Source organism: Sciurus vulgaris, assembly GCF_902686455.1.
Source record: "Sciurus vulgaris genome assembly, chromosome: 9".
Taxonomy (NCBI): domain Eukaryota; kingdom Metazoa; phylum Chordata; class Mammalia; order Rodentia; family Sciuridae; genus Sciurus; species Sciurus vulgaris.
In genome coordinates this window covers 97,785,320-97,797,495 of record NC_136469.1, presented here as the reverse complement: position 1 = coordinate 97,797,495, position 12,176 = coordinate 97,785,320, and the positions used below count along the sequence as shown (strand labels likewise).

Below are 12,176 nucleotides of genomic sequence, written 5' to 3'. Positions count from 1 at the left end.
CAGCATAAAAGGTGTATAAAACAGTCAAGATGGTGGCCTAACCCAAGCCCAAAGAAATGGAGCCAATGACCATTGACTGAAGCTCTTAAAACATAAACCAAAATAAATTTTCTCTCCTCTAAGTTGTTCTTGTATATTTTGGCCACAGGGATGAAAAATTATCTAACACATAGGCTCTTCAGAAAATGCAACTTTTAAGGCCTAAAACAAATTCCTACCAGGTTATAAGGAAAAATCATTTCAGGACTACAGTGGCATTGATGTTAATTTTTGACTGATCAAGCCTAGTTGGAAAAGTGGTTAAGGAAAGATATGCATAACTAATGTTCCAATTTTGAAAGGGTAAAAATGGTGGAAAAATTGCAGACCAGAGAATCTGTAATTAAACCAAATTTTCAAATAGTTAATTAAAATAATGATTCGAAAGTGTTTGGAAGATGAAATAGTGGTAGCTGGGTATGAGTCATATTGGACTGACATCAATTCCTTTATGGATTTAGATATTAGAATGCCAGATCAGGTAGACACCATTACTAGGGTATTTTAAAATTTCAACAAGACATTAACAAAGTCTTATCATAGTTATTTTCACAAGATGAAATGCACGAGCAGGATGATGATGAAGTTAAGCTTCCCAGAGAAATAATATAGACAATAACTGGAAATTCAGAAGACTTTGACAACTTCCACTGAAAAGAGATGTTTTGCACAATCATAATATAGATAACATTCTTATCACTTTTAATAATAATAAACTGAGAAGACAAAAATCAGAAACCCAAAAGATTTGATATATTATCAGGATAATGTAAACCCAAGAAGACAAAACCGTAACTAATGTCATATACTTACATAGCAACATTCCAGGAGAGGGAAAAGACTAACTCACTGCTGTTATTCCTATGAAAGAAACAGATTTCAGTTAACTAAATAATAACTAAGTAGGAAGATACATTATGAAAGATCTGCTGCAAGGTACCGATTGCATTGATAATAGGAATATGGTACAAAATGATAACCTCAACTGTGGGCTTGTGAAAGTGGTTCTTGAATTCTTTGTATATTTCTGATTGTTATATGTCAAGACAAAAGGTGAGACGAGTTAGCATTACAAAACACTCATTGTATTACAAGTACTATGTTAATTATATCAGAACTTCCGATATCTATCTTTTCATTGAATTTTCATAAAAATTCTTTAAGGTATGTAAAATTCTTGTTTTATAACTTAACAAACCAAAACTGTAAATGACTAGTAAGTTTGGTTAGGCACACAAAGCCATAAGTGAAGAACGTGAAAGTTAATTTGTCATAAAGTCCAAAATTATTTTTAACTTAGAATTTATAAGAATAACATTGGTTGGTCGTTGATGAGGAAACTCAAGTCAATGGAAAATGTGCCTTCTATAACTTGTTATGATAATAATAACTGACCTCCTAGCAATTTTCTTACCAGCACTTTGATTGTATAAGAGGTTCTAATTCTGTTAGAATTAGAATTGTATAAGAGGTCTAAGTTGAGACTTTCTTTCTTCCTTCATCCTGTTCATTTCTTTTCCACACAGCTTCTCTGTCTACTTGTCTGTCTTTCACTACAACTATAAATATGTGTTAGAGTATTATTTAAAGCAAAGGAAAATAGAGTCCAAATGTATATACATAATGAACTGTTTCCAGTTCACCAAGACTCATATCGAGAGATGAATGTTTATCTTCATTTTTATGATGTAATTCCTTAAGATCATTTTATATGTTTTCAGTACCAAGCAAATAGAAACATATAAATTGCCATGGATTCCTTCATACTATTAAATTCCAAGTATTTCATACCAAATAATTGTCTTGGTACATCTACAACTTTATACATTTGTTCACACATACAAATTTGTCCTAAATTTAGGTTTGAATTTCATCTCTTGAGTTTTATCAGAATCACCACAGTGCTGAATGTACTGAAAGTGACTATATTGGGGAATCCTCTGCAAGACCACAAGTCTAATCTTCTGGATATTCATACCTGCAGGTTGATCAAAAACAATTGAAAATTACTTAAGCAGCTAGCCAACAATAATTGAAGTAGTAGGCAGATTTTTACTCTCCTTGCTTAAAAGAAAATATATGAAAGACATTAATTTTGACATAAGGTCCTTTGACTAAAAAATACTACATGCTCTAGAAGGGTTACTCCATTTATATTTGACTTCAGTCCATGATTCATCCTGAAGTCCTTTAAGGTTGTTTATTTAGGCCTTAAAGTACAAAGGCCACCACTCCTTCAATTTTGGTCTACTTTCTAGCTTCAGGGTGCCTGACCATAATGCCCTGCCAGGAAATTTACTGTTTTACCCTTAGCTTTAACCTAGATATTGTCCCTTTGGAAACCTAGAGGCTGTATAACAGCAATATTTATTGCCTGACTTGCTCAAAAACAGTAGTTTTCAAAACTTACATATTTAAATTTTGCTATTTGGTTAAGATTTTCTTATGAAATGTTTATTTATGTGCACTATGTATGAAGAAGTTTCTTTCATTTTGATACATTAGAAAATCTTATTTGCAATTTGTTATGGTTTGAATGTTTATCACCAGTGCACTAGTGATAAGAGGTGGTACCTTTAAGAATTGAATAGGTCTTGAGGCCTTTGCCCTTATGAATGGATTTATGCTATTGTGGAGAGAGTGGGTTAATTTTCCTGGGGGTGGTTTCTTATCAGAAAGTAGATTGGTTATGGAAGTGAGCTCACATGCTGTATTGGCATATGATTCTTTCTGCCATGTTATAATGTAGGAAGTAGGCCCTCACAAAGTACAGTCCTTTTGTCTTGGACTTCCTGGACTCCAGAACCTTAAGAAATAAATTTCTTTTCTTTTTAAATTACCCACTCTGTATTATTCTGTTATTATAGAACAAAACAGACTTAAACTATTAAACTATGCATATTAAGCTCATACAAACATATTCAAATCCTACTTCAATAAGTGTGTCCTATTTCCAACCTTAAAGAGTAATCTAGTGGGTCAAAGTAGCAATTAGTGAACTTACAGTGTCATTAAAGATTCCAAAATTAAGTTCCCACAGAAATAGTGACTTCCTAAGCCAGAAACAAACAACTGCAAAAGTCCTAGAGCTCAAGGGACTCACATTTGGAACAGAAACTGTGCTAGTAAGCTTTTGTCACTATGACCAAAACATCCAATAAAGAACTACTTAGAGCAGTAAAACTTTATTTTGGCTCATGTTTTCAGAGGTTCAGTCCATAGTCAATTACTTCACTGCTGTGGTTCCAAGGAGAGACAGAACATCATGGTAGAAAGGCAAGGTGGAGGAGTACTGCTTCGTTTATGGTGGCTGAGAAGCAGAACAAGCAAAGATAAATCATTCTAGGGCATGCCTCCAGTGACCCACCTTTCCCAGTCATATCGCCAGCTGCCTACAGTTGCCACCCAATTAGTTAATTCAAGCTAAGATGGACTAAATAAGGTACAGCTCCCATAAACTAATCATATCAGCTCTGAATACTACTGCTTTAACACAGGAGACTTGCAGGACACCACATATCCAAAACTTGACAGAAAGTTTGTGTTATTCACTAAAGAAAAGAATCATTAAATGTCTTAGAACAGTGAGACAATAGAATAGTTTTTCAGACTTTAAGCACATTATTTATTTTTTATTTTTGTGTTTTATGATGTTTTATCAATGATTTGTGTTCAGAAGTCAAAGATAACTGCAGTCTGCTAAAATGCCTTCAGATATCTTTCATTAATTTCAGAGAAGATGAAGATATAGATGCAATAAATCAATGTTGCTGTATTTTTAAAAAACTATGAAAACTTTTTAGATATTTCTTTGTAGAAATAGATTCTGTTCACTCTTCAATCTTTCACTACTTCTTTCATTCCAGCATAAATTACTTTACTCAATATAAGTAGTAATGTTGCCTATTACAATTTGTGCTATTCTTCAATTACTCAATTAACTGTAGTTCCTGCACATGTTAATGTATCTAGAAGTTGCTGTGATTGACACCATACAGGAACCTCATGTGGTATCTTCTCTGATGATTGTATCACTGGAACTTGGTAAGAGATGTTGCCACAGGAAAAAAAAAAGCCAAAACAAATGAATATCTCCTTTGAGATATTTAAAAAGTGAAAATTGTTACAGTGATATTAATGATGAGCATAGAATTCTATAATCAGATTATAATATTCTTCTATAATCAGATTATAATATTCTTGTGATTAATTATACTAAAAAAAATTAAAGGAATAATGTTGTACTTCACCTGTGCCAAGTACTTAGTCAAACAGAAACTCTATGAGATAGTTAATTTCATTATCCATGTTTTAAGATTAAAAGGCTAAAACTAAGCATTAGGTAATTTTCTCATTGCCGGCTAGCAGATAGAGAAGTCAAGATGAAAGCTAAATCTAACTTTCCTATTCTTGAATATGCCTTCTTTTATTCTAAACAGATTCTTTCTTTTTCAATCATCTCCATACTTAATCATTCATATTGTTTAAAAGTATAAAATAACACATATATATGTATATATGTACATACATTATGGATAAAATAGCTACAGTAAGAAAATGGCTCAGGAAGAATGACTTGTTATATGTAAAATAGTAAAATTAAGAATGTATAAATTATATATACATACACACACATATATACTTACATATATATATATATATACACACATCTTTCAAATATATCTATGTTACAGTTTTCCATTGTAGATTAATTCAAAGAAGCAGTATTTGTTTGGCTCCTAGTGAGGTAAGTTGGGAAGAAACAGGAATGAGTCATACACCAATCCTATCCTCAGAAATCTTATTATAGTTAAAATAATGTGTTACACAAAAAATTAGAACAGAATGTAATGATGAACTGCCAGGAGAAAAGCATAAATAAAACAAATCCTGTGGGTGTTGTAACAGAGGTGACATAAACTTGGAAAATGAAGAGTAGTTTTATTAGGGAAAAAATTTAAAAAGAGGGAAATAAGATTTCAATGAGAATATAGGCATATCAAATTGGAAGTAATAGAATGAACAAAGGGAGGAAGGCTAATGAAAGCAATATTTCAATTTAGTAAGATGGCAAAATTTAAAATAATATTAAGGAAGTTTGAAAAGGCGAGAGGCTGGAGTTTGAACTTTCTTCTATTATTAGTGGAAACCCCTATATAGTTGTATCTACAGAAAATCAACATGCACAGAAGTGTACTTTAAGGGCAATAGCATGTAAAAAGGATCATAGGTGAGAATATCTGTGGCCTGTCTAGTAACGAGGCTACTATAATATTCTACTTATATGCCACCTAGATTTGAATTTAAGGGCAGTTTCTACACTGTACAGATGCCTACATATTTCTTTAGTGATAAATAAAAGTGCTATCTCTGTTGTCATTTAGAGCAGGCATCAAACCATAGGAAAATTGAAAGTCCATGGATCAAATCCAGCCTATCTCTTTCTGTAAATAAAATACCGCCAGGCTCACTCACTTACGTATTTTGTATTTCTCCTTTTGCCCTATAATGACAAAGTTGAGTAGTTGCCAGCAAAACCATGGGGCTATACCAATATCCCTTCAAAAGCAGAAAAAGCGTTTTGATGAATACAAAGCATTTTTAAATAATACCTTCAAAAAATTGTGAGAGAACACGTTTCTTGGGTAAATCAAAAATATCTCCATGGTTTTCACATGTAGGCATTTCAGGTGTTTTACTCATTTAATTTGCTCATAGTCATGTAAATTGTTGATTACGCTGCTTACTTTTGGTCTAACATAGATTATTCTTGATCTCCTAATGATTAGGATAATAGAGATACTGTTCAAAAGACATTAAGAGTTTCATATAGCTCATCTCAGGAATCTCCTCTCCCTTCTAGAAGAAAATATTCCTTCCTTAGTTATGAAATTACTCAAGTAAGTTTTTCTTCCTTTAGAGGTTGTTTTTATTTTCAAGGACTACATAAAAAGATCCCACAAAATCATGGCTTAAAATAGAAATCTGTCCCATTTATATTTCTTTTAGTCCAAGCTTGCAAGATTGTGCCCATATAAAATTTTCAAAATTTTTTTTTATAAATTATGAAATCTATTTATATTTTACCCTAAAATCCAGAACATAACAAATTTCATTTTCTGGAACATTACCTTATTGGAAATACATGAAGTACACTTAATAGGAGGAAATTAGTTCCTTGGTTCCACCAGTGAGATGTACATGTTCTTCTCAATCCCGCTCCAATGAAATTTTATCAGACTTCCCTCCAAACTTCTATCCAGATGATCTCAATTCAGAGAGGTCTAAGTGAACATTTCTCAGAAATTACAGTGAAGAAGCTGACCTTAACATGTCGGTCCTCCTAAGTAACAACACATTAGAAAAAAATGACATTGCCCCAAATGGACCCTGTCTTTGCTGGTTCTTAGGCAACTGCAGTCAGCTCTTTCATGGTGTGTGGGAAGAGGCCCACAGCAACAGGGTACAGGCCCAAAGCCCCTTGCAACCTTGGCCACCGACCAGGAAAAAAACTGCCATATTCAACCTGGAGATGTGTGACACTACAGAATGAAGGAAATCCATACACCTTCTGGTCCTTCAGATATTCTGCTCCTATACATTAGGCTGGCAGCTCTTAGCTTGTAACTAATATTCATGAAATATGTTCAACTTCAAACTTCTTGAATTGCTACTGAACCAAGTTCCCAGTACACAGCTTTTGTTAACTGTTCATCAAAAGATGTGCTGTGCCTTGCAGACAGTATGTCTTGTTGGAAGAGACGACAGGGCGCACCACAGTCCCTCTCTCAGTTGAAAGGCAGAGCTTTAAAATAGCAATTTGGATGTTGAAACAGGTGCCATAAAGAAACCATTCGTGACAGTAAAATAATGCTCAGTTTAATCTAAGTTACCAAGTAAAAGATAAAAGAACAAGTAGCCACCAGAGCCCCCACACCTTCTTCTTTTTAATCATCTGAGGACTCCTTTTCATGTTTCAGGACAAGAACGTAAGCTCCCAAAGAGAAAGGTAAATGTGACCCAGTCGTCTGAAAATACTTTGTTAGCTTGAAAATCGGAAACAAAAAGCTATGGCCCTCTCTCCTCTTAGCTGACCCTCTTCCCCATGGAAAAATGCTCTTTAACTTTCCTAACCTAGAAATATCTTCAGTAAAAATATATGGTTACACCTTATCCTAAAAAGGCACCATACAGGCATTTAAAACTGAACCAGTTAATTCTAAGGGTTAGAAGGAACATAGCAAAATCTCACTAATAAGATTTCCAATATCAAATCATGCAAAATCCAGAACATTCACCCCAAGAGGGCTCCTGAAATGTTTCCTGGGGTGCAAACTGCAGCTTCTGGCAGTTATCACTCATACTCACTGACACACAGCTCAACCACAGAGGAGTTTCAGCCCTGGTCAGCTGCATTGTTGCCAGAACTCATACACCTCACGGGCAAGGAAAGGAGATGCTTGTTTCATTGTACTATTTGTGACCCAGGAAAGGTCATGGCTGGCTCAGAGGATCTGCGAGATGAATACTGGGTGGGAGGAAAAGGTGTAAAACAAAAACACCTGGAGGTGAAGAAGTTGGATATTCTTCCAGAAGAGACGGTAAAAGCTCCAGAAAGTAAATGAGGACCAATGAGACTAGACCAGGTGACAAAACAAGGTTAACAGTGAGGGAGATGGCTCTGGTGAGAGCCCAAAGAAAAAGAGGGCTCTCACCCGGGAACCCACCCGTTTCCCCCATGAGAAGTGACCCTGTCTCAATGCCAGAGCTCGTTTCCAGGTCTGCTGTACAGCTGAGGCGTAGGAGTCAAAGGTTTCACACTTAACATATTGTGGAAGCTCTAGAACACGGGACAGAAAGCAAGAACTCTGCTCACTGAACCACGATGGAGCACTGCCACACCTGATTCATCATGTCCTCTTCATCGACATCGTAATCCTCACAAACGTGGAAGGAAAACTGGAGCCCGCGGTGGATGTTCAATGAAGTTAGCCCTGTAGTAATGGGGGCTCCCCAGGGCGTTGAGGCACATATTGGACAAACCACAGATCTGGTATCCATGCTATGGGGTAATTTGCAGTGCTCCACGAGTCCTTCCTGACAGAGTTCTTCTCAGGACAGTAAGAACAAGGAAAGGAATAGGCTGAAGGGATGCATCCTTAGTGGTGGACTTCATACCCTCCATGGTGTAGTTCTGGTATTTGGAACAGTTAGCCACAGGGGCTAAGAACTTAGACAGGAAGAAATTCTTATGGCAACCATGGCCGGAAGTCTCTGTGCTCTTGATCTGCAGCTTGAGCGCCACAGCTCAGATGCTAGGTGCCAGAGAGCTGCTACACCACACCAACAGTTTTCTTAGGCCTCAGACACTCCTGCAGGCATGCAAAGCAAAAGACATGTCCACAAGGCACCTGTACCATCTTCTCATACACCTCTAAGCACACAGGACACGTGAAGCTGCCCAGGCCACCAGCTGCATACCACCCTCACTAGGCTGCTGTTGGGCCACCATTTGAGCCAGCGCCTGAAATTTTTCAAAATTCTTGGTTGTCTTCTGTTGAAGTCAAGGGAAAATGTGACATTGCAAGAGTGAGCTTCAATGGCTTCCAGTACATACTTGAAACCATAGATGTTACCAAATTCTATCTATACTGTGTTTTTTCCTATACACAGATGCCTATAATAAAGTTTTGTTTATAATTTAATCACAGGAAAAGATTAGAAGTAACATGCAGATTTTAACAACCTTAAGTTTTGATTTCTTTTTTCTTTCCTTATCAGGTCAAGAACTTTCACATTTTTACTTAAAGAAAGTACTTTTTGGCTTCCCTTTGCTAAATTTGAATTGCTGCCACCACTATGCTTGTATTTTGAGCCATTATTAAAACAAGAGTTACTTGAACACAAGCATTGCAATACCACAACAGTATCTGAATAACCGGAAAGTCCATGAGTGACCTAGTCAGCGGTGTATGCATTGTGACTTTGCTGGACAGAGGGAACAATTGCATCGCAGGTAGGATGAAGTGGGAAAGAGATTTCATCACACTCCCCAGAATGGCCTGTAATTTAAAACGTATGAATCTTTATGGAAGATTCCAATTAACATTTTCAGATTGCAGTTAACACAGGAAACTACCTGTAAACTTTATTACATTATAAATTAAACGTAACTTTTGTCAAAAAAAAAAATGTACATAAAGAGGCCTATTGGATTACCACTTTCTTAATTTTAGGAATATTTTTACATCAGTGTTCAACTTTCCAGCAGAAAAATCTGAATAAAAATGTTTCCATGAGATACAAACAAATTATACCAATTTGATAGCTTAAGAAAGACTTTTTTTGTCCTACAGTTCAGGAGTTTAGAAATTGAAAATTAAATTTTAAGCAGGACAGGTCTGATGTATGTGAGGGAGAATCCTTCCTCTGTTTCTCTTACTTTTTTGGGGTGTCAAAAGTTTTAAATTTTCCCATGACCCTCTTTCTGTTGTATCTTTGTACCTTTGTCAAAATTTCCCTCCCTCATACGGGCAAATATCTTACTGGAATTAGGGCTTAGATTAACCTATATAATATCATATTCGTTTATTTCATTTGCAAACATCTTATTTCTAAGTAAAGTCAATTCTCTAGTCAACTCTTTGTCACTATAACAAAATGCCTGAGGTACTTAATGTCTGAACCTAAAAGGTGAATTGTGGTTGTTTTGACGTTTCCAGTGTATGATTTTTTTGGTCCCATTGCTTTGGGCCTTTGGTGAGGTAGCACATTATGGTGGGAGTACATGTTAAGTAAAACCACTCATCTCATCACCAGAAATAAAAAGCTTCAAAAGAAGGAGCTAGTGTCCAGAATCACCCAAAGACACAAGAACCTCCCATTAGGCCTACTTAATAAATGTTCTTCATTCCCCATAGCACCAATTGGAGGACTAAGCCTTTAATACACAGATCTTTGGAGGACCTTCAACATCCAAACTAGACAATCATGGTCACGGGTTCAGATTGAACATCAATTTAACAGGGACACTATTCAACTCAGTTAATCAAATTATGCTGAGACAACCATGGAAATTTCATTTGGAATGACCTCTTAACTCCTTTAATTTTCCTCTCAAAAGGAGTTATCCATTCCTTGTTAACACTCATTCATTTCTTTCCAGAAAAAAATATTTCAGGCTTTATATAAATTACAAGTCATGTTTGGATTTCCTCTTTAACAGAAGAAAGTCAAACCTGACGGTTTAGGAGTGTAGGTATATAATATCTTACTATGTGAAAGGGAAAAACAAAAATCAATTTTAATGAATAAGTTTACAGGAGAACTGATATCCGCAACAAAACTTAAATTCAGTTCAAGGTAAGAAGCCATTTATGCTCTGAAAGGCATCAATTACCTTTAGACATAAACTTGATCAAAACAAAGGAATATAAAACATTCCATTCTCTCCCCCTCTCTTAAGCCATTTTGCTGCAGAGGTTGCTCGGCTCCAGGAATTAATGCCTTTGTGCCAGGGGTCTTTGTGTAAACATCAGGTTCTGTCATGGGTCTAAATGTCACCGATCTTCTTCCTTTCCAGGTGATGATGTTAGCATCCAAACCTAAGCTGCCTTCACCAATCACAAATCAAACTGCAGTACCAGTTAGACGGCACAGTTACCGAAGAGGTGCTTTCTGAAGGGGGGAAAAATGGCACATAATGTGCCAGAATGGTTGCCAAAACCCTTGTCTTATTTCTGTGTACCATTTTATGCTATTCTATTATACTGCATGACTGGTCACTCAGAGATTATACTTTCTCTTCAGCATGTTCGACCTCATTGAAAATCTAAAATTGTCATTCTACATATAATGTGAGGTATTCTAATGCAACAACAAATAACTAAAAAAATCATTTATAGTTATCTAGAAAGTCATTGATCCATTTTTGTGTTTATTCCATTTTTTATTAATGCATTCTTACTACATGCCAGGTATCATTGTCTGCATATAAAGATGTTAAGAGACTGCTTTTTGTTGTTCTTAAAATTTAGTTTTAGTCAAATAATAGAAATTTTATTCTGTAGTATTTTAAAAGTTTTTTTTTTCTTGTACATGAAGTACTAAGAGATTTTGATTAAGTGATGTTAAAAATAAAAAAAAAATTTGCAGGCATATTCTGAATACGAATAAACTAGAAGTTTCTAGAACGTTAGTATGGATAAACTGCTTATGAAATACATATACACAACAAATAATACAGGAAAAGCTCCATAAAATAAATAAGAAATTATCCTTCTCATACTAATGATCAGTTCAATTTCAATAAAACCTTCAGAAGATCTACTACATTTCCCAATTTAATGGAAATTTCCACCAAGTATAGATAAACTATCAGCCTCATTCTCAAAAACTAAAATAAAACTAAATCTTCCAAGTAACTTCAACATATGCATATTCATCTATTTACTTTTGCTTGTTATGCTGTCATGGTGACTGTGTGTCATATGCCATGCTAATTTGTTCCTACACTTTAAAAAATCCAAAATAAATTAAACTGGTGAACAAACACACCATTTGCTAATTAGCATCTTAACAATTATAATAAGGAAAGGAAAATAAAAAAGAAGTAATATATAATCTTAATTTATTACCAGTGTGAAGAGAGCATAATAGGCACTTAGACCCTGCAAAACAATCTTCTATAAAAGAGTCTGGGTCCATCAGAAGTTGCTTGTTCTTACTTCATTTAACACAAGTTAAGATCTGGTCTTCAACTTAAAGGAAAAAAAAAAAAAAACACATACAAAAAAGAGAGAGAGATCCTAATTTAAGGGAATCAATATAGATATTTTGCCCTTATTAATTTCATCTTTTAGTTTTCTATATAATGTTTATCATAAATCTAAAAACGAACTTTCATTTTTATCACCTTCAAAGTGAGGTCAATCTGTCCCAGATCTCTCACACATTCTTAAGGATAAATCATTTGGTTCATACTTCCTTACATATAACAGTGTAAATCTCTTCTATTTCAGTTCACAAAGGTTTCTTTTTCCCCCCTAGTCTATCACAAGGCATTATAGATAATGGCAAGGACAAAAGAAGAGGATACAAAATAATGGGCCCGAATTCGGAGCAGATGATTAACTTCT

The 12,176-nt window shown here is 35.0% G+C and overlaps 1 pseudogene across 1 annotated transcript; it reads right to left on the bottom strand.

The window, feature by feature from the left end:
- Positions 1 to 7,911: 7,911 nt before the first annotated feature.
- LOC306669286 (E3 ubiquitin-protein ligase RNF114-like) lies at positions 7,912 to 9,568 on the bottom strand (annotated as a pseudogene). Its single transcript has 2 exons — positions 9,544 to 9,568; positions 7,912 to 8,512 (listed from the first exon to the last, which is right to left on the bottom strand). The product of its transcript is annotated as an E3 ubiquitin-protein ligase RNF114-like (transcript).
- Positions 9,569 to 12,176: the final 2,608 nt, after the last annotated feature.